The following is a 26,078-nucleotide window of genomic DNA, read 5'->3' as shown; positions in this document are numbered from 1 at the left end:
TAAATCTATACCCAACATAATACTTAATGGTAAAAACATGAGTGATTTGCCGTTATATTTGAGAAAAATGTAAGGTCTATTCACACCTCTTCCATTCAAAATTATACTAGAGGCCTTAACCACCATCTTAACCACAATAATACAAGAAAATGAATTAAAACAGATCTACACTGGAAACCTTTTTTCTTTTCTTTTGGCTTTTTTGGAGGGAATGGGGGCAGAGAGAGCATAAGCCAGGGAGGGGCAGAGGGAGTCGAAGAGAGAATTTCAAGCAGGTTCCAAGCCTAGCACAGAGCCCCACACAGGGCTCCATCATGACCATGAGATCATGACCTGAGCTGAAATCAAGAGTTGGACACTTAACAGACTGAGTCACCCAGGTGCTCCTGGAAAACTTTTTATTTGCTAACAGCATAATGGACTCTTCAAATAATACAAGAGAATCTACAAAAATGTGACTAGAGCTAGTAAGTGAATTTAGCAGGATTGCAAAATGGAAGGCCAATATTAAAAATCAATTCCACATAACAGCAGCATACCATTTGATATTGAAAAAGACCACTTTAGCATTTACAACAGCATCACAATTGTATCAAAATATAAAATACTTTGGGATAAATTTAACAAAATATGTGCAAGACATGCACATTGAAAAATGCAAAATATTACTTAAAAGAAGTAATGTAGACTTAAATACACAGAGAGACATCCAGTGCTCATGAATCAAAAGACTCAATATTTCCCTAACACCATGTTCAAAAATTAACTTGAAATGGACCATAGCCCTTATTGCAACATAAAAATCTGTAGAATTATAAAACTGTAATAGAAAATATGAGATGACCTAGTAAAGTTTTTAAATTGTACACAGAAAAGAAAAAAAAAATCATAAAAGAAAATAAACCTGACAAATTCAACTTCATAAACATATCCTCCTCAGAAGATACTGTTGAGTAAATACACTAGTAAATTTTTGACTATAAGAAAATATTTGCAAAATCTATTATGATAAAGGAGTTGTATCCTGAATCTAGACATAAACCTACAAATACACACACACAGACACACACACACACACACACACACACACACACACACACACCCTAAACCACCCAAATCAAGAAATAGGCTTATAATTTGAGAAGATACTTTATCAAATACGCAAATGACCAATAAGCTCATATTAAGATGAAATATATCATTGATCATTAATGAAATGCAAATTGAAATCACAATGATATATTGAATATAACAAATATTATAATAACACAATTAGAAAAACTGACTTTTTTATAAAGTTAGGTACATATTGGTCAAATGACTGATAATCTTATTCCTAGGTGTTTACTAAGGAGAAAACAAAAATTAAATACAAAAATATGCACCCAAGTATTAATGGTTGCTTTATCCATAATAACCTCCAACTGGAGGTTAAAAATAACTCAAACATCTGTCACCTCATGAGAATTTAAGAATATATAAATTGTACTCAACCTGTATTACGAAATGCTGTGCATTATTAAAACAAATCAACTACTGATACATTCAGCAACGTGGGTTAATAATACGAGCTTACCCTAGATCAAAGAAGCCGTGGAGTAAGTACATGTTTTATGTACACATTTACATGAATTTCCAGGAAATGAAAAAGTATAGTCATAGAAGGCAAATCACTAGATGCCAGGGTCCAGAGGATTGAGGAAAGGGGATTGATTGCATAAGAGCATGAGTTTACTTTTTAGAATGCTGAAGATGTTCTACACCATTATTTTGATGATTTTAGACAAACTATCACAAGTCTTCAAATTTTACTTAAAGTTTGGGTGGATTATATATTATGTATATTATATATTCTAATATATAGTCTAATAATATAATATGTATTATATTGTAGATATATTATAACAAAGACAATTTAATACAAAATTATCTTTTTCAAAGTCACTTATTTTGTAAATGTTCCCACTAATACTCAAATACAGATATTCTGACTCTGAGTACACCATGATATGTATTTCTGCAAGTTAGTGTTACTATCACATTTGAAGGAGCCTGAGCATGAGTTCTTCCTGCTAAGAAAAAATTAATTCAAAGTGCCATGACTTTTTTATCATTCACATTTTGATTAGCATTGTGCTATAAGATCCTAGATATAAGCTACCACACAGATACAGTTTCTGTGAATGGGTACTATTGGTTAAGTTGTATCCCCCCCAAATTCAAATATTTAAATGAACTCCCAGTCCCTCAGAATGTAACCCCATTTGGAAAAAGAGCCACTGCAGATATAATTACTTAATGAGGTCATAGTGGAATAGGGCAGACCCCAAATCCAATATGACTACTATCCTTATAAAAGTGGGAGATTTTGAGATAGACCTAAACACAGAAAGAACACCGTGTGAAGATGAAGGTAGGGATGGAGTGATGACCAGAAGACAGGGAAGGCCAAAGATTGTCACAACCACCGGAAGGTAGGAGAGAGAAATGCAGTAGCTTCCTTCTCAGAGTCCTCAGAAGGAACCAACCATGACACACACTGATCTTGGACTTCTAACTCCAGAACCGTGAGAAAATAAATGTCCGTTGTTCAAACCACTCAGTTTGTGACACTTTGTTGCAGCAGCCCTAAGAAACTAATACAGGGACTCATGAAGTTGTGCAATACACCATGTGCATGGACAAAGAGGTCTTCCAGGAGGTTGCCAAGGTTCAGTCACAGGGCGTATACACAAAACTTGGTAAACCTTTACAGCTCTTTCAGCTTTTTATATGTTAAAATCAAGGTAAGAATATAGCTGATAATCTACCTTGAATAACATTGCTCTTACATTAAAAAAAAAAAAAAAACATTATCTTGCATGGTGGATCCTTTTTAAAGAATGCTTTCCCTTTCCAGCATGGAATTTATTTTAATCCCCTTCTCCCATCTTTAACCTTAGTATGTCTATAGAAAAGTAGATAACTCTGATGTTATTTGGCATAATTTCCCAATAGTATTAGTTTCACCGATTTCATTTATTTACTAAAAAGTTTGGTGATAATTTCACAAGGACACGGTTCATATAATTTTGTGAACATGGGAGTTCCTGGGAGAACTCCAGATGCTATTATCCATTTTTCTAATTTCCATTTTTTGGCACATAGCTCTGAGATACAAGATTAACACATCAATAGTAGTTTATTATAATTGTTATTGCTCACTCTTAACTACATACTTAGATGCTTAGTTACTTTAATTTATTTAGCTAAGCAATTTTACTATATACAAATATGATTTTCTTTAGCTTGTAGAATATGTTCATTTGTGTGTAGGTATAAAGCAACTTTGTTAATTATTATTTTGAATATCTCCATGTGCATCTGTGTAAATCAGGAAACGAAGTGAATGAGTTGCTCGAACATTGTTCCAAGTAGGGCAGAAGATAAGGGATGATCAAAGAGTTCAGTGAAAGCTCTGGAAGATTAAACAGTCAGGTGGATATATTGGCCCAGAAAAAGTCACTGGAAATAAGCAATTAACATTCCCCACATCTCATGCATGGATGGCTCAGTGGGTTAAGCGTCCAACTTTAGCTCAGGTCATGATCTCACGGTTCATGGGTTCAAGCCCTGTGTCGGGCTCTGTGCTGACAGCTCAGAGCCTGCAGTCTGCTTCAGATTCTGTGTCTCCTACTCTCTCTTTGCCTCTCTCCCACTTCTACTCTGTGTGTCTCTCAAAAATAAAGAAACAATAACAAAATTCCCCCATATCTCTAGTTTACGTAAGCCAAAACTAGATGTAAACTGTAATTAAGGGCTTACACATTAAATAAATGTGGAATGTCCCTTTGCTAATTCTTTTTTGTTAGTATTGTCTTGGTTGAGCAGATAATACTGTAAAACTAGTAGAATAAATCTTTACTCTTAAAGAGACTAGAATGTAAAATGGAAGAGAGGCACAGATATGGAAAAAATACTTACAAATACTTTTGTTTATACATAAAAATGATACCACTCCTTCTCAGCCCAAATGAATTTCAGAAGGAATGTATAGATAGCATCTCATAATCCCCCCTGAAGTCATTTTTGTTGTTGTTGGCCATTGAAAAGATGCATCAATTATGCATCAGGTATGTTATCAGGTAACATAGCAAATATGTTTGAGATAAAAATAGTCAATAATTCTATCATTATTAAACTTTGACTTCATTAGTACCACACAAACTAAACTACACAGCAGGAAAGATACTAAATAACAACTGAAAACTTAATTAGTAGTATGTCTTACAAGTGAGAATTGTCTTACAAGGTAATTGTTGGCACTATTGCTTTTAATACCCCAGAGGGACTATAATGAAGATCTTCAAATTGTCACATCTTTAGGCTAAGACCAGAATAGTTGAAACTTATACTTTATTGCATATTTCAAGTCCAACCTCTTCCAACATTTCTTATCTAAGATCTCAGTGGTATCTTCCTTTGATCTAGTCAGACAATATATATGTTTTCATATATGTTAGCCTCCTCTATTTGTGCGGGCTGTAAGAATTCAGAGTAGACACTGTGCTTGCTACATGTTCCATGGTTGAGAAACAGAACATTATCGATATCCCCAGAAACTTTTTTATACCCCTTTCCAGTGAAGACCCCACCCTCAAGGGAAACCTGATTAGATATGATACCCTGATATCTAATTTTTTTTGTACTTTTAAAAAATGTAACCATGTTATATACTCTTTTGGTGTGCCTTCTTTCACTCTGCTTGTACGAATTATCTATATTGTTTCATATAGTTTTGGGCTATCTCCTCTTGTTAATGTATAATATTCCACGTTTTCTCTGTTGTTGATGATAGTCTGATTTCTAGTTGAGGACCATTTCACTACGTATATAGCTAATAATACTGATTTGTTCACTGATATATGATTACATTATTCTAAGGTCACCCAATTCTAAGACTTAAAAAGCATTTGATTAATTGTTCATATTACACGTCAATATTTAGTATACTGTTAATATGTAGTGTTTGATCTCAGGAAAGTAAATTTGAAAGAATTAAGATGAAGTATCTGGGTTGCTCCCTCAAAAAGCCACTTCCATTTAGATCAAGATTTCATGTCCTCTATTAATGTCTAGTCTTGCGTCTTAGTGCAAAACAGATATTACTTTTGGTAAGAAACATTTGAAGATTGGGTGTCATGCTCCCAGTTGAATAAAGTCAAAAGCCCCACAAAACCACCAAAACGTAAATCAAAAAGTGCCCCATCACATGCTACTTTGTTCTTTCCCCACAAAACATCTTAGCATGTGAAGGTGAAACATACTACTGTGAAATATATATATATATATATATATATATATATATATATATATATCCATATATAAACATAGCATATATAAATATATGTTTCTATTTTAAATTTTTGATTTTTTAACGTTTATTAATTTTTTGAGACAGAAAGAGACGGAGCATGAATGGGGAGGGTCAGAGAGAGAGGGAGACACGGAATCCATCACAGGCTCCAGGCTCTGAGCTGTCAGCACAGAGCCTGACGCGGGGCTCGTACTCACGGACCACGAGATTATGACCTGAGCTGAAGTCGGATGCTTAACTGACTGAGTCACCCAGGTGCCCCTTAATTTTTTTTAGAGAGAGAAAGAGAGAGAGCAAGCATGAGTAGGGGAGGGAGGAGAATCCTAAGCAGGTTCCACATCCAGCATGGAGGCCCATACAGAGCTTGATCTCATGACCTTGAGTTCAGGACCTGAGCTGAAATGAAGAGTCAGACACTTAACTGACTGAGCCACCCAGGCTCCCCTGTTTTTATTTTAATACAGACTTTTCTTAGAGATGTTTTTGGCTCACAGCAAAAGGGAGCAAAAAGTACAAAGAGTTCCCATATAACCACCTCACCCTACACCTACAGCCTCCCCAAATATCAACACCCCACACCAGAGTGGTACATTTGCTAAAACCAATATGCCTACACTGACAAATCATCATCAAAAAGTCGATAGTTTACCCTAGGGCTCACTCTTGGTGCTGTACATTCTATGGGTTTACATAAATGCAAAATGACTTCTCTTTACCATTATAGTATCACACAGAATAGTGTCACAGCCCCCCTCTATTCTCTATTTATCCTAAACCCTGGCAACATGTGATACACTTAGTGTGTCGATAGTCTTGCCTTTTCCAAAATGGACAATAGTTGAATTCAGACAGTGTGTAGCTTTTCAGATTGGCTTCCTTCACTTAGCAATATGCAGTTTAGGTTTCTTGATACTCTCTCATGGCTTGATGGAATATTCCTTTTAGTGTTGAATAATATTCCATTGTCTGGATGTAACATAGTTTATTTACCCATTCACCTATTGAAAGATATCTTTAGGGACACCTGAGTGGCTCACTTGTTTAAGTGTACAACTGCAGCTCAGGTCATGATCTGGCGGTTCGTGGGTTCGAGCTCCGCATCGGGCTCTGTGCTGACAGCTCGGAGCCTAGAGCCTGCCTCGGATTCTGTGTCTCCCTCTCTCTCTGCCCCTCCCCTGCTTCTGTGCGCGCTCTCTCTCTCTCTCTCTCTCTCTCTCTCTCTCTCTCTCTCTCTCTCAAAAATAAATAAATATTAAAAAAATAAAGATATCTTTGTTGTTTAGTATATGATTTTGGTACCATTCTTACTGCCCTCTCCCACACAAATCTTGTTGAAATCATCATCTAAAGAATATGAAGTGTCTTCTTTGATGAAATGATTAAAGTCCTAATTTTTATTGTCCCACATTAGAGGTATTTCTCACCTTGTTTCCTTGAATTTTGCTGTGTGTTTTAGCATATTTCATACACATTGCTCTTTTGACAATTTCAGTGATGAGTGCAGGTGACTTCCCAGTAGAGCTATGACCTAAGTCAGTCTTGCTTCTAAAGAAAACCAATAGATAAACTATAGACATGCAATTTTTAATTGCTTGCAGATAAAGATTTTAGCCTTTGTAAAACACATTGCTATTCTTATTATAACACAGAATAATCCTTTAGTTTGACAAAAAGTTTGCACACTTTCTTAGTGTACCTTTTAGCTCTTGGGAACATTTTTCACAGCAGACAGTATACTATCAAAAAATTAAGGTATGGTTTTCCTCTTAAAAACAGGATTGTGTAAATGGTGATGGCACTTGGAATTTTTTAAAATTAAATATGATAACATTTGTGATTTTCCTCCTGTAAAATCTTTTTTTAATTTTTTTTAACGTTTATTTATTTTTGAGACAGAGAGAGACAGAGCATGAACGGGGGAGGGTCAGAGAGAGGGAGACACAGAATCGGAAGCAGGCTCCAGGCTCTGAACTGTCAGCACAGAGCCCGACGCAGGGCTTGAACTCATGGACCGCGAGATCATGACCTGAGTTGAAGTCAGCCGCTTAACTGACTGAGCCACCCAGGCGCCCCTGTAACATCTTATGATACTCAACATGTTAAGTACTATAGATGTGTGCATGGTTATTATATATTAAAAATTCCAGTGGGAATTAGGTCTAAAGAATAAAGTTTTGCTTTGAGAAGGTGACAAGATTTTAGGTAGCAATACCTACTGAATGTTTATGCTGGATGAAGTTTGGATAATCAAGCAGTCCTTTCTATTCTCTCTATTCCAGTCTTTTAACCTCCCTCAAGAGCTGTATCTTCTGTTTCCTTAACAGACACAAATATGGAAGATTTAAGTGAATGAATCAAGTTTCCCCTCTGTGTAAATAACGTTCTCTTAAACAAAGATAAACTATCAGAATATCACTGATGAATATGTTATGGGGCCTTGCTACCATCAAACCACCTGAGTTATCAACTAATATTTTTAAAATATATACACCAGGTATTTACTCTACCTGAGTGTGTTTTTATTTATAAATGGGGTTCAAGTCTGTCACTAAACAAAATATGTGACCTTGTTTCCCTATCTTTAAAAGACAACTTAAAAGATGGATTCTCCAGGTCTGGTTAACAAAAACATTACCGATCTTGTGAAAAGACATAGTCCATTATATGACACCAAAAGCTCACACTCCCAGAAGTATTTCCCATGACTCCTACCACTCCTCCATCTTCATTTTTTTAAATGTTTTATTTTACTTTAAAGTAAGCTCTAGGCCCAACATGGGGCTGGATCGTACAACCCTGAGGTCAAGAGTCACATGCTGTACTGACTGAGCCAGCCAGGCACCGCTCTTCGAAATTTATTTTGAGCAAAAATATACCAGGCTGAGATAAAATCAGTCTAATGGGCTTAGCTTCAAGATTGGCACTTTCTCTTCTTCACTGTAACCTGGATATGTCTTTTCCAGGTTATTCTTTTCCGGGTTATTCCAGGTTATATATCCAGGAGTATTCCAGGTTATATTCTTTTCAACCCTAATGTCCTAATACTTACAAAGAAAAGTTTCTGCTGTTTAACATAAACCCAGCTCCGAAGTTATGTTACATAGGCTTTATTTTCATCAGATATTACACCTTTTAAATATTTTCTATAAGTATCTTCCTAAATTTATAATCCTTTTACATATTTTTTTCTGAGTAGTACGTATGAAATGAAATTCAATACTTTCTTTCAGGTGTGGTATGGCCAGAGAGAGAACATGGGAGAAAAGATACAATAGTTATTCTTAAACATAGACTTGCTTGTCATTTATTTCATGACTTTTTTCTTTCCTTTAGTGAAGTCTCATTTTATTCATGAAAGGACAATTCTAATTTCAAGACAGCATGGTATCATAATCCTATCTACCCAAGAACTTAAAATTTCCTCCACGATTTCTCACCTAAGGTAATCAGCATATGTTTCTCTTTACTTCCCAATCAGTTGATTAAAATATTTAACTGTATTTGACCTATATTAGGCAGCATTGCATTCATGGTATGTCCTAATGCGATTTTGTATAATAATTGTTCATTTCAGTAATTCATTGTCTTTTCCACAGAATTTACTTCTATCTAACCTTACAACTCATCTGACTTTTATAGGGTAAATAAAGAAACTCTCTTCAATAAAATTTGCACTGACATGAAAATCCATATACTTTTAACAAAATACATTCTCTGTGGATACATACACTTGTTATTTTCCCACAACCCTACATTTATTTAAAACAGAAACAAATTTGACTGTGTTTAAGATTAATTTTAGCAATAAAACATACCCTGTTTTAAATTTATAGCAGGGATCTAAGGAATGTCTGGAGGGGAGGTAAGATGAACTCTTTCATTCTCAGCATGGGTAGGATTTAAATAGTCTTCATTATTATCAAGTCAAGAGGCACCATTTAAGGGGCCCACATAAGGGCCTAGAAGTACAAAAGGGATAGATGCACAGATAAGAAATTTCTAGTTAGAGAGCTGGATGAAGTCTTAGGAAGGCAGTGGGCTAGGGCACAGCTTCAGGGCATGTTATGGGATTCCCTCTTCTATAGTGAGGAATCTATGAGAGTCATGAGTATAATTCAGGGAAGAGGCAGCTCTGAATGTCTAAAAAACAGGAGCCTCCCATATTAATCTGCCAAGTCCACATCTGGTCCTGTACAGGCTTAAAATTTATTTGTATCACTTCTAGAGTCAGAGGTCTTATAGGACTGCATCCCTACAGTTTTCACGTCCTCACCTTCTGCTCTACACATGATATATTTGCCATCTGTGTGTTCGTGGTACTACTTTGTATACATTGTTTCAAGTTTTCTTCTGAAAGTTACAGGCGAGTTTTAGAAGCATACATAACATGGCCTCCCTTCCCTGTTTCTGTCCATAAAGCCTTGGAAAATTTATAAAAACTGTATATGTGTCACTTCTGGAATGTCGAATGTTGATAACCTGTTACCTAGAGCATTTGATTGAGAAGACTGGTCCAACTGAAACTACAAACATTTAACATATTTCTTATGCCAAATATATAAAAAAATAACTTTGTTTCCCTAAGAATTAAAGTAACTCAGCAGGTGGAATTCATTAGGTATTTCTAAATAGTCTCATGGGCATTGCTAAAAAACATAGTTAATAAACTTTCAACAGATGTTCTTTGTGATAATAAGTAAATAAGAGACTTTCCTTTTTAATGTAAAAACACAGACTGCATGCCAAAAAAGTAACATGTGCCTTTGTTTAGGAAAAAGATCAGTATTCTTTTACTAACTCTACCACCAAGTATAATAATCTTTCAGTTAAGATATCCTAGTTGGGAGAACACCACCAGAAACCCCACCTCTACAAGTAACATAATGGCAATAAATTCATATCTTTCAGCATTACTCAATGGACTAAATGCTCCAATCAAAAGACATAGGGTAACATAATGGATAAGAAAACAAGATCCATGTATATGCTGTTTACAAGAGACCCACTTTAGACCTAAAGACACCTTCAGATTGGAAGTGAAGGGATGGAGAACCATCTATCGTGCTAATGGTCAACAAAAGAAAGCCAGAGGAGCCATACTTATATCAGACAATCTAAACTTTGAAATAAAGACTGTATCAAGAGACAAAGAAGGGCATTATATCATAATCAAGGGGCTTATCTACCTAGAAGACCTCACAATTGTACACATTTATGTGCCAAATGTGGCAGCAGCCAAATATATATATCAATTAATCAAAAACATAAATAAACTCATTGATAATAATACTATAATACTAGGGAACTTTAACACCCCACTTACAACAATGGACAGATTATCAAATCAAAAAATCAACAAGGAAACAATGGCTTTGAATGACACACTGGACCAGATGGACTAACCAGATATAATCAGAACATTTCATCCTAAAGTGGTGGAATATACATTCTTCTCCAGTGCACATGGAACATTCTCCAGAATAGACCCCATACTGGGACACAAATCAGCCCTCAACAAGTGGAAAAGATCAAAATCATACCATGCATATTTTCAGACCACAACACTATGAAACTCTAAATCAAACACAAGAAAATTTTGGAAAGGTAACAAATACTTGGAGACTAAAGAACATCCTACTAAAGAATGAATGAGCTAACCAAGAAGTTAAGGAGGAAATTAAAAATTTCATGGAAACCAATGAAAATGATAACACCAAAACCCAAAACCTCTGGGACTCAGCAAAGGTGCTCATAAGAGCAAAGTATATAGCAATCCAGGCCTTCCTAAAGAAGGAAGAAAGATCTCAGACACACAACCTAATCTGATGCCTTAAGCTGGAAAAAGAACAGCAAGTACAACCAAAAACAAGCAGGAGACAGGAAATAATAAAGATTAGAGCAGAAAATAATGCTATTGAAGCCCCAAAAAACAGTAGAACAGGTCAATGAAAACAGAAGCTGGTTCTTTGAAAAAGTTAACAAAATTGATAACCACTAGCCAGTTTCATCAAAAATAAAAAGGAAAGGACCCAAATAAATAAAATCAAGAATGAAAAAGGGGAGATCACAACCAACACAGCAGAAATAAAAACAATAATAAGAGAATATTATGAGCAATTATACACCAATAAAATGGGCAATCTGGAAGAAATGGACAAATTCCTAGAAACATATACACTACCAAACTGAAACAGGAAGAAATAGAAAATTTTAACAGACCCATAAGCAGTAAAGATATCAAATTCGTTATCAAAAATCTCCCCCAAAACAAGAGTCCAGGGACAGATGGCTTTCCAGGGGAATTCTACCAAACATTAAAGGAAGAGTTAACACCTATTCTCTTGAAGCTGTTCCAAAAAATAGACATGGAAGGAAAACTTCCAAGCTCTCTCTATGAAGCCAGCATTACCTTGATTCCAAAACCAGACAAAGACCCCACTAAAAATGAGAATTATAGACCAATTTCCCTGATGAACATGGATCCCAAAATCCTCAACAAGATATTAGCCAAATAGCAATATGTTAAAAAAAATATTCACCATGACCAAGTGGGATTTATACCTGGGATGCAGGGCTGGTTCAATATCCGCAAAACAATTAACGTGATTCATCACATCAATAAAGGAAAGGACAAGAACCATATGATCCTCTCAACAGATGTAGAGAGAGCATTTGACAACATACAGCATCCTTTCTTGATAAAAACCCTCAAGAAAGTAGGGATAGAAGGAGCATACCTCGAGATCATAAAAGCCATATACAAAAGACCCAACAATAATATCATCCTCAATGGGGAAAAACTGAGAGTTTTCCCCCTAAGGTCAGGAACAAGACAGGGATGTCCATTCTCGCCACTGTTTTTCAATATAGTATTGGAAGTCTTAGCCTCTGCAATCAAACCACACAAAGAAATAAAAGGCATCCAAATCAGCCAGGAGGAGGTCAGACTTTCACTCTTCGCAGATGACATGATACTCTATATGGAAAACCCAAAAGATTCCACCAAAAAACTGCTACAACTGATTCATGAATTCAGCAAAGTTGCAGGATATAAAATCAACGTGCAGAAATCGGTTGCATTCCTATACACCAATAATGAAGCAACAGAAAGAGAAATCAATGAATTGATCCCATCTACAATTGCATCAAAAACCATAAAATATCAAGGAATAAATCTAACCAAAGAGGTGAAAAATCTGTATACTGAAAGCTATAGAAAGCTTATGAAAGAAATTGAAGAAGACACAAAAAAATGGAAAAATAGTCCATGCACCTGGGTAGGAAGAACAAATATTGTTAAAATGTCAATACTACCCAAAGCAATCTACATATTCAATGCAATCCCTATCAAAATAACAGCAGCATTCTTCCCAGAACTAGAAAAAAATAATCCTAAAATTTGTCTGGAACCAGAAAAGACCCCAAATAGCCAAATCAATCTTGAAAACGAAAACCAAAGCAGGAGGCATCACAATCCCAGACTTCAAGCTGTACCACAAAGCTGTAATCATCAAGACAGTATGGTAGTGGCACATAAACAGACATTCTGATCAATGGAACAGAATAGAGAACCCAGAAATGGACCCACAAACATATGGCCAACTAATCTTTGACAAAGCAGGAAAGAATATCCAAAGGAATAAAAACAGTCTCTTCAGCAAGTGGTGCTGGGAAAACTGGCCAGCGACATGCAGAAGAATGAAACCAGACCACTTTCTTACACCATACACAAAAATAAACTCAAAATGGATAAAAGACCTCAATGTAAGACAGGAAGCCATCAAAATCCTCAAGGAGAAAGCAGGCAAAACCTCTTGGATCTTGCCCGCAGCAAGCAAAATGAACTACTGGGACCTCATCAAAATAAAAATGTTTTGGGGCGCCTGGGTGGCTCTGACTTCAGCTCAGGTCATGATCTACAGTCTGTGAATTCGAGCCCCGCATTGGGCTCTGTTCTGACAGATCAGGGCCTGGAGCCTGCTTTGGATTCTGTGTCTCCCTCTCTCTGTCCCTGCCCTGCTCATGCTCTATCTCTCTCTCAAAAATAAAGATTTAAAAAAATTTTAATAATAAATAAAAAATAAATAAATAAAAAGGTTCTGCCCAGTGAAGGAAACAGTCAGCAAAACTAAAAGGCAACCAACAGAACAGGAGAAGGTATTTGCAAATGACAAATCAGATAAAGGGTTAGTATCCAAAATCTATAAAGAACTTATCAAACTCAACACCCCAAAAAACAAATAATCCAGTGAAGAAATGAGCAAAATACATGAATAGACACTTCTCCAAAGAAGACATCCAGATGGCTAACCGACACATGAAAAAATGCTCAACATCACTCATCATCAGGGAAATACGAATCAAAGCCACAATGAGATACCAGCTTATACCTGTCACAATGGCTAACATTAACAGTTCAGGCAACATCAGATGTTGGCGAGGATGCAGAGAAAGAGGATCTGTTTTGAACTGCTGGTGGAAATGCAAACTGGTGCAGCCACTCTGGAAAACAGTATGGAGGTTCCTCAAAAAATTAAAAATAGAACTACCCTACAACCCAGCAACTGCACTACTAGGTATTTATCCAAGGGATACAGGTATGTTGTTTCAAAGGGACACATGCACCCCAATGTTTATAGCAGCACTATCAATAATAGCCAAATTATGGAAAGAACCCAAATGTCCATCAATGGGTGAATGGATAAAGAAGATGTGGTAACGCACAATGGAGTATTACCCGGCAATCAAAAAAAAATGAAATCTTGCCATTTGCAACTATGTGGATGGAACTAGAGGGTATTATGCTAAGTGAATTTAGTGACTCAGAGAAAGCCAAATATCATATGACTTCACTCATATGAGGAATTTAAGACACAGAACAGATGAACACAAGGGAAGGGAAGCAAAACTAATATAAAAACAGGGAGGGGGACGAAACATAACAGACTCTTAAATATGAAGAACAAACAGAGGGTTATTGGAGGGGTTGTGGGAAGGGGGATGGGCCTAAATGGGTAAGGGCATTAAGGAATCTACTCCTGAAATTATTATTGCACTATATGCTAACTAACTTGGATGTAAATTAAAAAAAAAAAGGATATCATGTTTGGGGGAAAAAAAGATATTCCAGTTATGATGTGAGAAAACCATCATGTTCAAAGGGGAAATAAAAGTAATTTTAAGTGAAAAGGTGCCTTGACAGGAAGAAAAATATTTGGGAAAAATATTTTCTTTCTTTACAAAATCACTACTCTCTTTTTTAAACTCTCAAATCTTAGAAGAATTTTTTGACTCAAGTGTTCAATGTACTCTCAGGAGGAGAAAAATATTTTTAAAAGATGTATATTTTCATAGTATTGTTTTCTAGTATATCCTTTTATGTGTGAGCTGGCCCACTTCTATACATGTCATTACCCTAAATACAATTGTTCCACTGGCCTCCTCACTGTCACCAATCCAGTAGGTCACACTGGTAAAAGATAGAGTAGGCAACCCATCACCAAAGGTGACCCTGGCCTAGTCACTTCTGCAGACACCAGATCCTTGTGAGGATTGATGATGTGAGGCATCCATGTAATTCAACCTGCAAAAAACAGAGCCCCTCCCTAGGATTATTAGATTTGGGTTTCCAAACACTGAGTTTTTCTGTTTATTAATTTAAGAGTATTTACTAATAAAATGAACTATAAATCTTGCTGATAGGCAGAAAGAGGTAAGGAGAACAAGTCCTAAGGTATGTGGTTCCAAGTTTTCAATAGTTCACATAAGTCATGTAAACATCACACCTTGGGTGTGCCTGAGTGGCTCAGTCGGTTAAGCATCCTACTCTTGGTTTAGGTTCAGGTCATGATCTCTGGATTCGTTAGTTGGAGCCCCATGTCAGGCTCTGTGCTGATGGTTCAGAGCCTCCTTGGGATTCTCTCTCTTCTCCCTCTCTCTCTGCCCCTTTCCCGCTGTGTTTCTCTTTCTAAATACATAAATCAACTTAAAAAGAATCTTAAACATCACACCTTGGACTTGTATCTGTATTGGATCCCTTTCATATTTTCCTCAATTTAGTCAATTTGTATTTCTGTTACTTGTAACTAAATGTATACCAAAAATGCAACAAATCACAAATATTGCTGATTAGTTTCTCATATTACCAAAAGATTTGCTAGAGTATAATTTTAAAAGTTTTCAAAAAATTTTAAACCTGCCATTCTCAGTATCCATTACCTGACATTCACATATACAAGAATACTTCATCTCCTGGATTCTCTGTTTTTGATAAATTTGGTAGAAGAGATAAACTTGTAGCAAAGTGAGTAACATAATAGTAAGATAAGTAATAGTAATAATAACGATAGTAAGTAAGATAAACTTGCAGCAAAATGAGTACCAAGAACCATAATAGTATAAGTTGAGAAAAGTTGCTGGCTATTACATACTTTTTAATTGGACTAAGTTCTGAAGTTCTGGACTATTACTGAGAAAAAAAAAAAGATGAGATTTCTAAAAACACAACATAGCTAGAACAACATGAGACTCAAATATAACTCTACTGAATGTGATCAGGCTATACAATATCTGGAATATGTTAAAGCCCAAATCTCCTAGTTAACATTAATTTGCAAATATTTATTGAGCATTTATTGTGTGTCAGCATTCTTGTATGTGCTTTGGGTATAGTAGTAGATAAAACAATTAAAAAATTCATGCTATTCTGGAGCTTATATTTTAGCATAATCCAGGCTTAAATAAGCTATAAACCACTTTTAACATTTTTAATTAATGCGAGTCTTGAAACAAGGAAACAGGTAACACATGGCTTGAAATTTATTTCTGTCCATCAGTACTTTCGTGAGTAGAGTATTATGTGTCATACTAAATTTGCAAATACTTTGAAGAACATTTCAATCTGTTGTAATTCAAAAATAGTAAATAAAGATTATTTTCTAGGGTTGATAGTGGGGAACCCAGTACCAAGCAAGTTTTATGACATGATCTTTTATAGTTAAAACAGGGCCTTAGATTACATGGTTTGCAATAATGCATCATTTATGATGTCCGTGTGCACAATTAGATATTTTAAATATACTGGAGAAAAATAAAACTTTTTTATTTTTTAAGTAAGATGAGTACCATAATAATGAGTTGAGAAAAGTTGCTGGATATTACATACTTTTTAAATCTCATTTTTATTAATGATTTTTTTTATTTAGAAATGTACTTTCAGAATATACTTATTCATAAAATAATCTACTTTAACATATTCTAAGCTGGTGTTGTAGTAAATATTTTAAATGAGAGAAAGCAGAGAAGGGGCAGAGAGAGAGTGGGACAGAGGATCTGAAGCAGGCCTCATGCTAACAGCAGCAAGCCCAATGTGGGGCTCAAACTCACAAAGTGTGAGATCATAACCTGAGCCGAAGTTGGACACTCAACTGACTGAGCCACCAAGGTGCCCCTGTAGTAAATATTTTAGGCTTTGGAAACATATATACTTTCCTTTACCTTAAATAATACAGGGCTATCAAGGAAAGAAAATGAAAATACGTTTATTCAGCAGATGCTTTCTAGAAAGTGCTGTTCTATGCTCTTTTGTACATTCTCTCTCACAATAATCCATGGTATATATTATGCTTCCCATTTTTAAGGTTAGAAAATAAATTTAGACTGATATAATTGAGTAATTTGGATCCAGGAATTCCAAATTACAAAATTCAGGCCTTCATCTTCTTTTTTGATTTGTAGGCTGAATATCCTAGCCTCGAAATACTATGATTATATAAACATGGTGTTGTACATCAATAGATTTTTTTGAAGAAAAAATTTCAATGTGTTGAATTTATAAAATTAATCAATAGGATGGGGCGTCTGGGCGGCTCAGTCGGTTAAGCGTCTGACTTCAGCTGAGGTCATAATCTCATGGTCTGTGAGTTAGAGCCTCGGATGGAACTCTGTGCTGACAGCTGGAAGCCTGTAGCCTGTTTCAGATTCTGTGACTCCCTCTCTCTCTGCCCCTGCCCCGCTCATACTCTTTCTCTTTCTCTCTCTCTCTCTCTCTCTCAAAAATAAATAAACATAAAAATTGAAGTAACCATTAGGAGTCAATACTATAACTTTCCATATTATGGTTTTAAAACTGATGTTAAAATAGTTGCTTTTTGACAGTTTTATTTTTCCCCAACATCCACAGAAGTCATCTGCACATGAGTTACTTGCCTGTTCCTAAACTCACATTTCTATATTTACAAGAAGATACACAAAAGTAAAACCCTGTTAACTGTGAGATTAATGGTCTAGGTAGACATATTTACAGCTTGTCAAACCATACAACATATTAAATAGATCTCTTCTCTATTGTATGAAATACCTATGATTACAGTTCATGGTAGTTTTGCTTAGTGCTTACTAAGCCTGACAATCACACGTTCAAAAATTACTTTCAGGGGCGCCTGGGTGGCTCAGTCGGTTAAGCAGCCGACTTCGGCTCAGGTCACGATCTCGCGGTCCGTGAGTTCGAGCCCCGCATCGGGCTCTGGGCTGATGGCTCAGAGCCTGGAGCCTGCTTCCGATTCTGTGTCCCCCTCTCTCTCTGCCCCTCCCCCGTTCATGCTCTGTCTCTCTCTGCCTCAAAAATAAATAAAAAAACGTTAAAAAAATTAAAAAAAAATTACTTTCAAAAGTAATTTTGCCTTTTTGTCTGTTTCTAATTTGATTTTACTTTAATAAAAAGGTTCCAGCCTATGTACCTTGAGATTCTGATTTAGTTCATGTAACAAAGCTCATCAGTTGGTAAATCATTGATGCTGTTTAAGAGCATATTGACATGAAGAAGTTATCAAGCCAGTTTGATGACACCAGGGGATAGGATAGTTCCCTCCAGCATGCTTTATATTGTGAATAATTACATTATGAAGCAACAATCTCTGTGGCTTCATCATACATGAACAGAAATTAGTGTTGACACAAAATAACATCTCAATATATGTTTTTGAGACATGTAATGTGACCCATGACAATATTTATGCTGTCTAATATTTAAGAATGCATAGTTAATAATACGGCATTATTTATAAATGCTTTGATGCTAACTTGTCTCTGATAGTGAGATTAACATGGCCTTACTTTTTCTATTTGAATGTTTCGTTTTTAAAGGTGAATAAAGAATTAGACTGGGGACCTACCCAGAAATGCTACTCTTCAGATTAAGATGGAGTTACAAGGCCCAGATTAACCCTCCCACATGGAAGAACTTAAAATGTCAGGTAACAGATAGGAAATGGCCACTGTTAATTCTTATATAAGAATTGGATACATCTCATATAAGAATAAGGACATAGGCAATGAAAGACAGCGATCCTTGAAAGACAGAAAACAAATTATATAAGCCCTGCAATTGTCCCAACTGGTGGCATGGGTAAGATTTCCAGTGTTCTGAGGTTTCCTGACACAAGCAGACAGAGTTGAGATTCTGGAAAGACCAGGCAACTAGAGTGCACAGAGAATAAGAGAATAGACAGCTACATAGGGAGAGCATTCCAGAGATCTTTAGAAGGTCCCACTGTAATATTCAGCCGAGTACTAGTCAGCCATCGCATATATATGAAGAAACTACCTGAGTCAAAGAAAAGAACTAAAAAAATAATAAAAGCCAGAATAGAATATATCATAACTCATAGGCCATGGCTAGTCAGAGGAATTTTGCCTCAGTCATGAGGAAAAATTACCTTAGACTTAGTAAAGCTCTAGTGTTGCATAACAAAGACTCAATGCGATAACCAAAATAAGAAAACTGAGTTTGCACATATAGAAAGCTTAAGGATCTTTATAAAAATACAAAAAACAAAAACAAAAACCAAAAACCTCAGTACCCAATTAGGTACATTTAACAATATCTTACATTCTATAAAACAAAACAAAACAAAAACAAAAACAAAAACAAAAAAAACCTGGCATATTTGTAACAACAAGGCTAGACCTAGAGGATATTATGTTAAGGGAAATAAGGTAAAGCAAAACAATTACAATATAATTTCACATATATGTGGAATCTAAGAAAAAACAAATAAACAAAAAGTAGAAAAAGACCCATAAATACAGAGAACAAACTGATAGCTGCCAGAGGGGAGAAAGGTTAGGTGATGGGCAAAATAGGTGAAGGCAATTGGGAGATGCATGCATTCTGTCCTGGAATGAATAAGTCATGGGGATAAAAGGTATAGCATAGGAACTATGATCAGTGATATTATAATAGTATTGAATTGCGATAGGTGAAAGCTATACTGTTGTGAGCATAGCATAATGCATAGACTTGTCAAATCACTGTTAAATATCTGAAACTAATGTAACATTGTGTGTCAACTATACTTCAACAAAAAAGAACAGGGGAAACAGATTAGTGGTTTCCAGGAGTTAGAGGGAGAGGGAATGGAGATGGACTGCTAAATGGGTAAAGGTGATGAAAATGTTTTGAAACTAGAAGGAGTTGGTACTTGCACAACACTGTGGATAGACTAAATGTCACTGAATTGAACACTTTAAAAAGAAGAATTTTTTGCTTTATGAATTATATCCCAATTAAAAATGGTAATAGCCAAAGAAATTTACCAGCATGCAAAGCAGCAGGAAAATGTGAAGAATAATAAGTAACTTAATTAAACTACTTCCCAAATGGCACAGATGATAGAATTAGTAGACAAGAACATTAAAGCAGTTATCATAACTATATTCAACATTTTCAATAACTCAGAGAAAAGATGAAACATGATAAATGAGACATGAAAGATATTTTCAAAATACCCAAATCAAATTTGGAGAGATAAAAACAACAATGTCTGAGATAAAAAGTTCACTGATGAAACTAACAACAAATTAATCATTGTAGAATAAAGAATGGCACACTGGAAAACACAGGAATAAAAACTACACAAATCTGAAGGGATTTATGACTATTAACCTGATACTATCAAAAATGTTGACGATATAGCGTCAAGAACAAGGAAAATTATATCAAAAAATGTGAGTCTACAGACAGGAATGAAGAGGAAGAACACCAGATATCATTACAGCTCGTTACATATAATATGTGTGTGTGTGTGTATATATATATATATGTATATATATATATAATATATAACGTGCATATATATATATATATATATATATATATATATATATATAAAATAAGACCCACGTGTGTGTGTGTGTGTGTGTGTGTGTGTCTTGTGATTATTTTTAGATATCTTCAAAAGATAATTGACTATTTTGGCAAAAATAAAAACAACACAGTATGGTGTTTATTATCTATGCAGAAGTAAAATGCAAATGATAACAGTGCAAAGCCCAACAAGTGAGAAGTGAAAGTATACTGTTATAAAGTATATCATCATGAAATATCAAAAATCACTGAAATGGAACAAATTAAAAACATACAGAAAGATGGCAAAATTAAATCCAACCATATAAAACCACATTAAATATATATGGCATAAACACCTAAATTATAAAAGCAGAGATCACTGGATGATGTCAACATATAAGACCCAACTAAATTTTGCCTAAGAATGCCAGCTTCAAATATAAAGGCAGATTATAAGTAAAAGAATGGGAAAAGACTGTGTTAATAGTATACAGAATAAAGCAAGAGTGGTTGTATTAATACTAGGTTAAACCTAATATTAGGTTAACCTAACAAGTTAGGTTTCAAAACAAAGAAGCTATCAAAGATAAATAAGATTATTTCATTGTTATAAAGAGGCCAATTTAGCTGGAAGACATAATAATCCTAACCTTTAATGAACCTGGCAAAGTACCAAAATCCCTAAAGCCAAAATTACAATAAAAAAAAGAAGAAAAAAACCCCACACTATTAGAGATTTCATCATCCTTCTCTCAGTAATTGATAGAATAAACGGGCAGAAATTCAGTAAGGTATAGGTAACAGTACTATCAATAACTTGATTTGTTTAAATTTTCAGAATACTCTTTCCAATAACAGAACATGTACTATTTTCAAGTGCGCATACAGCCTTTACCAGAAATTAATAACTTCAGAAGATATTGTTAAGAGAATAAAAAGATAAGTCACAGAATGAGAGAAAATATTTGTAAGTCATGTAACTGATGGAAGACTTTTTCAGGTCATGATCTCACAGTTTGTGAGATCGAGCCCTGCATAGGGCTCTGTGTTGACAGTGCAGAGCCTGCTTGGGATGTTCTCTCCCCCCTCTCTCTGCCCCTTCCCCATTCACTTGCATGCTCTCTTTCTCTCAAAATACATAAACATTAAAAAATAACATGAGCAAAAAAATTGAACTTACATTTCATCAAAGATATACAGATGACAAAGCTCACATGAAAAGGTGCTCAGCATAAAACTGGAAATGGTTTCTCTCAACAGGTGAGTAAATAAATTGTAATATTTCCATTCAATGGAATACTACTCAGCAATAAAATGTAATGAACTATTGCTATCCACAATAAAATGGATTAATCTCAATATAATCATGTTGAAGAAAAATTTATTTTGTTATCTCATTGAAATAAAGTTCTGAAAAATCAGATCCTATCTGTAGACAATAAAACAGTGACTGCCTGAAGACTGGGGGTACATCTTGGGGATGGGGATAAGTGGGAAGAATGGATTACAATGCAGCACAAAAAACCTTCTGGGGTAGATGGACATTGTCATTATACTGATTATGTTCATTATTTCACATGTTGTATACACATGTCAAAGCCTATCAAATTGCAAACTTTAAAAGTATGCAGTTTATTATATATCAATTATATCTAAATAAATAAAGCTATTTTCTTTTTAATGACTTGGAAAACCCACAACTTAAAAAGACACTAAGCAAGAATTTCTCTTCCAACTCTCTTCTACTTCTTCCTGCTTACAAGACTTTTGGCCCATCAACATAACAAAATCTGGGATTTTAAGAGAGCTCTCAGCACAGTTTTATGCTCTGATCAATTTTTCCCAACCTGCCTTCCAGCTATGAAGGACCTACTGCCTTGAAAACTTACTTTCCTCAGTCTTTTCTCCCTTTGCGAAATCCTCATGAATAGGAAGATTAGATTTGATTGATAGGAAGTATTACCCTTATATATCTAACAAGAAGCTTTCAGCTTTAAAACAAACGTAACTTAATAACGTCTCTGTATTTTTAAATTCTTCAGCTGTAAATCTTTGGTTAATGGTAAACTTTGGTCACCCATTTATGATGAGGTTTAATGATTGTGGTATTTTCGTTGCTGTTTTTGTTAGAAAATACACTTGTAGTAAGGAGGTTACCGATGTTTTGAAACCTTTGCTTATATACTCACATTCACAGTGAGTTAGAGAAAATAGACAGCCCACCAGAAATTGCTGCTCATATTTTATCCAAAGAATATAGAAATAATTATATATTGTTAAAATAACTTCCACTTTTACACAATAAATTCTATATTGATCAGTGGTTTTAAATTTTCTACTTAAGATTCTATAACTTGTCAGAAATGAACTGGCTAATATTATTAATTTAAGATAACACATTTAATACATTGATTTCATTAAAAATATCATCATTAATTTTGGCTATATATAAATGATGATTATATAATTTTTTAAATATTTATTTTTGAGAAAGAGACAGAGAGAGAAAGGGAGGGAGAGAGATTGTGAGTGGGGGAGAGGCATAGAGAGAAGGGAGGGAGACAGAGAATCCAAAGCAGGCTCCACACTGTCAACACAGAGTCAAATGGCGGGCTTGAACTCACCAATCATGAGATTGTGACCTGAGCCAAATCAGAGTCAGATGCTTAACTGACTGAGCTAACCAGGTGCCCCTGATTATGTAATTTTATGCCTATTGTATAACATATGCATACATCTATTTATGTTTTCTTTTTTCAAATATTGTATTTTCTGCTACTTTTTCCATAGTTTCACTTTCAAATGATTTTCTAGTTTACCTATAAGTGTCAGAATGAAATATATATTTTCTCATGCTTTGGGAGCCCTATCCTCTGCTTCCAGAACTTCCCATATGACAGAAAAAAAACCTTATACTGTAAACAGATTTTTTAAATATGAACAGAAAACAAATAAGGATAAAATTAATAAAGTACACTGACTCCGATTATGATTAAATGTTTAAAATATGAATTAAGAGAGGCTGTTGAATAGGGTCACTGCCCATGAGCCTAGGATATTTTAAATTCTTTTTGGCACCCTGAATAAAGGCTTAGGTAACTTCCCTCTCCAGTGCCCATCTCTTCTAAAATCCTTGCTAAAATGGCTTCCTTGTGTCTTACATAAAGGTGAGAGTTTTATTTTTTAACTGCTCAGTAAATATTAAATGCATAACACAATATACCTAAATACATATCTCAGTGGATTATCACAAATACTCATGTAATCACCAGATTTTTAGCAACAACAAAACCCAACACATCTAGAAGTCCCTAGACGTAGCTTCCATTTTACTCTTTTAATGGTATTTTTGTTAGAAGTTCTTGATTTTAAATATTCCAATGAATCTATCTTAATTTAGGATTGTGTTTGACATCTTTTAAAAGAAATATTTTCCTACCTCCAAATCAGGTATATAATCTATCTTTACAATATTCCATAGTTTAGTGTATTTACTATAAGTTTTCCATAGATACACTTTATCATATTAAAGATGTTTCCTACCATTCCTAATTTTCTAATTAGATTTTATCATAAATGTCCACGTATATAAATTAATATAGCATTTTATCACCTTTTTTTGGATATTATTTGAGATGACCATGACTTTTAAAAATTAATTTTTATTTATTTATTTATTTTGTTTGAGAGATAGAGAGAGCATGAGCAGGGGAGGGGCAGACAGAGAGGAGAGAGGGGCCCAATCTCATGAACTGTGAGATCATGACCTGAGCGAAGATCAAGTGTAAGAGGCTTATCCGAGCTGAGCGTCTGAGCAACCCAAGGGGCCCGTCAAAATTCATTTTAATTTGGTAAATTGTGTGTTGATTTCATCATATTAAAGCAAGCCAAAATCCTGAAATAAACCCAAAATGGTCATTATTTATTTTCATATAATACTAGATTTAATAAATTAATATTTAGTTTAGGAATTAATAATATGGATAGGAGTGGTGATGGCCCATAATTTTTATTTCTCATGTTACCCTTACTAGATATTGGTTTCTAAATTATAAATGGCTTACCAAATAATTAATCTCAAATGATTTCTATTCTGAAAAAACAAAGGAATGAGTTATCATGAGAGCAAAGAAACTGAGGGTCCCATTTTGATAAAACAGGTATTACTTGAATTTTGGTGTTCAAATATGGGATATTTTACTTTTAAATAAATATTTATTTTATAATGACATTATGCCAACTTTAAAAAAAACCTTTGTAAGATAATGGTTATAACTATTGAACTCTTATTATCTGTGAGCCTCTATTAACATTTAAAACATACTCTAATACATCTAATCAGTACAAAAACACTGTGAGGAAGTGCTATTTTAATATTACTTTGCAGATAAAGAAAATAAGAAATGGAGACATTTGAAAGCAAGCAAAATATCACCAAGCTGTAGATAGTAAATCAATATCCAAAATCCAGCAGCATCTAAGTACCAGAAAGCTGTGGTTCTATCCCTATGCCCACATCTACTCCCATACACCCCAGAAATTATCTCTATTGGTGTATCAGTCAGAATCCAATCAGGAATAGAAATTGTATTATTTTACATATGAATTCCATATGAAAAGATAGTTAACTGGGTGTAAAGCATTGCTAAGTAACAAAGGCAACAACAGCACACTAAATTATCACACAGGTAGCCAAAGACATAGTTGAGGGAACAAATGAAAGGGAATAAAATGATTAAAACATTAACATATGGAGGAGAAGTCCTGAGCTGACACTTAGAAGTCTAAGAAAGAGTACTATTCAGCTGGTTCAGGGTGTCTATGGTTGTAGAAAGTTGTCTGACTTGTAATCCAACCTGGTAAGTGTGTGTTGGGACAGGGATAAAGTAGGGGAGCAGTCAGCTGGTGCTGCAAAATTGATTCACCTGTTATTCCTGGAACAAACCGCTACTGACTGGGGTGAGGCAGCTAAGTTTGAACAGTGCTGACAAGAGTAAGGAGGAGAAAGCAAACAGGAAACATCTCATCTTCCTTCTCCAGCCTTTCAGTCTCCTGATAGAGACCCTACCAGCAGAGCTGAACAGGGAGCTGGTAAAGGACAAATGTGGTTTGCATTTCCCAGAACCAACCCCTCAGAGTAGAATATAAAAGGATAGGATTTAAGTTGGGAGACAATAGTTTAATAACTGTTACACATATTAATATTATATGCCTCTTTTTTTAAGTTTATTTCTTGAAGGAGAGAGAGAGAGAGAGAGAGAGAGAGCGAGCGCGCATAAGCAGGGGAGGGTCAGAGAGAAGGAGAGACAGAATCCCAAGCAGGCTCTGCAACTCAGAGAAATGTGAGTCTTGAACTCAGGAATTGCAAGATCATGACCTGAGCCAAGATCAAGAGTCAGATGCTTAACCAACTGTACCACCCAGGTGCCTCAATATTATATGCCTTTTTATGCATACGAAAAATTAATTTCCATGAGAATAGAAGCAAAAGTGGAGGAGGCAATACTTATATCAGACAAAATAGATTTCAAGTAAAGACTTTAACAAGAGACAAAGAAGGCATTACATAATGATAAAATTATCAATCCAATAAAA

The sequence above is a fragment of the Acinonyx jubatus genome, chromosome B2 (assembly GCF_027475565.1).
Source record: "Acinonyx jubatus isolate Ajub_Pintada_27869175 chromosome B2, VMU_Ajub_asm_v1.0, whole genome shotgun sequence".
Classification (NCBI taxonomy): Eukaryota; Metazoa; Chordata; class Mammalia; order Carnivora; family Felidae; genus Acinonyx; species Acinonyx jubatus.
The sequence above is the reverse complement of the archived record's forward strand: the minus strand, read 5'-3'. Positions refer to the sequence as shown.